Source organism: Dendrobium catenatum, unplaced genomic scaffold, assembly GCF_001605985.2.
Source record: "Dendrobium catenatum unplaced genomic scaffold, ASM160598v2 fragScaff_scaffold_1280, whole genome shotgun sequence".
Taxonomy (NCBI): domain Eukaryota; kingdom Viridiplantae; phylum Streptophyta; class Magnoliopsida; order Asparagales; family Orchidaceae; genus Dendrobium; species Dendrobium catenatum.
The window spans coordinates 41,901-43,659 of NW_021319742.1; positions in this window are offsets into that span (position 1 = coordinate 41,901).

Genomic DNA, 1,759 nt, shown 5'->3' on the forward strand with positions numbered 1-1,759 from the left:
AGCCTTCTATTTTAATTATTCATATAAAATTCTAGCCTTTTTTTAGTTATTATTATTGATTAACAACTTTAATCGAAGTTAAGGATGTCCTTATCATCATTGATGGCGATCACTTATCCGTATGTGATGTGTATCCTGTTGGGTGTTGAATAAATCATAGATTATTGTGTGGGTGTCCCAAGTGTACTTTAACACTATTATCTTATTTAGCTTTGTCACTTCAAATTCAAATCTTCATTTGAATTGGGTTGATCAATCCAATTTGTGCAAAGAGGATGGTTGAGTTGCGATATTGATCATCAATACAAGGATTTCCCCAATTGTCTACCTTGAAATTTTTTCTTATGGGCGTCCTTCAAAAGTTTACTCATAAAAATTCCTTGGGCAACCTCTAAAAGTCTAATCATACATTCATTAAAGCCATGTCCCACCAAGTGATGGACTATACATTCAATCTATGTACTCTGAGTCAAGTAGATCTTTTTGGTCCATCTTAACCTACTTGGTCATATCATTATATTATTACATATGAATTTGTCTATTTAGCTTAGATCACTTCTCAAGAGGAATGGGGCAAGGGAGAACCCTTTGTTACATGTACCCTAACAATAACATGAGTCACAATACTAAGATCAGCTTCGCTTATTAAACAAGAGGTTCTCATAATGTCCACTAAAATTATCTTCATTCTCCATGAAACACAAAATAATATTCTATTCAAATAGGTAATTAAAATAGGAATAAGATAAAAATAAATAAAAAAGTGTTCTGATGGATAATTAGTGAGTCCATTTATTTTAAATGTTATTAAACAATTAGATTTTTTAAATAGATTATTAAATTTTTTGTATTACATAAATACTCCTCTTGTGGAGAAAATTAGATAATGCAAACATTTAAAGAATAAAGCCTTGATGGCTACTCCATCTATCCCTCACTCTCTTAGAGTTGTAGGCATCCTTGAATTACCTAAAACCTTCTCCCTCAACTACTTGGAGCATTAGGCAAACTTGATGTTGCATAGTTATCTTGTTTCTTTCTATTTTCTAAAATATTCCAATTCTTTGCGCTTTTTTATGTGTAACAAAAATGCTCTTGTTGACCTCGCTGTCATGGGGTGCTTTGTCTCCACCTTGATTTTCACCTCTATTATCATCCACGTGACCCCTATCTTGTGTCTGTGAGCAAATCCAAAAAAAAAAGTGTAGATATGTCTTTGTGTCACATTATGCTATTCATTCCAGTCGTCTCCTTCCCACTCTAATCACATCATCTCTAGATCCAATGAGATTTTCCCTTGAACTAGCCCTGCTATTCACACCATCCCTAAGATTGTCGCCTATATCCCTCTGTGCATGTATTCGTGAGATTCAACCAACCCTCATATGTCTTTCCTTTGTCAATGTCTTACATATTTGTTCGACACTGCACAATTATACCCGCCTCCCCTTAAATCCCCATCTCCATTCCAAGCATTATTTGATCCCTCCATCACTCTTCATCATCCAAATCTAACATTTTTGTTGTTGTTTCAATTATTCCCCGCAACTTCCTCACTTGCTCCCATGACCAATCCATATTCAAGATGTCATGAATCTCCATATGTCATCGTATCACACCTTCCAACCTCATCTTAGATCCATATCCATCTCAACCAGATCCAAGCCACAATGGCTCATTCCCGTCACTTACTACTGCCAGAAAACCCCATCTCCTCCGTCTAGTCATGGATAATCCCCAAATCTACCACCTTGAATTT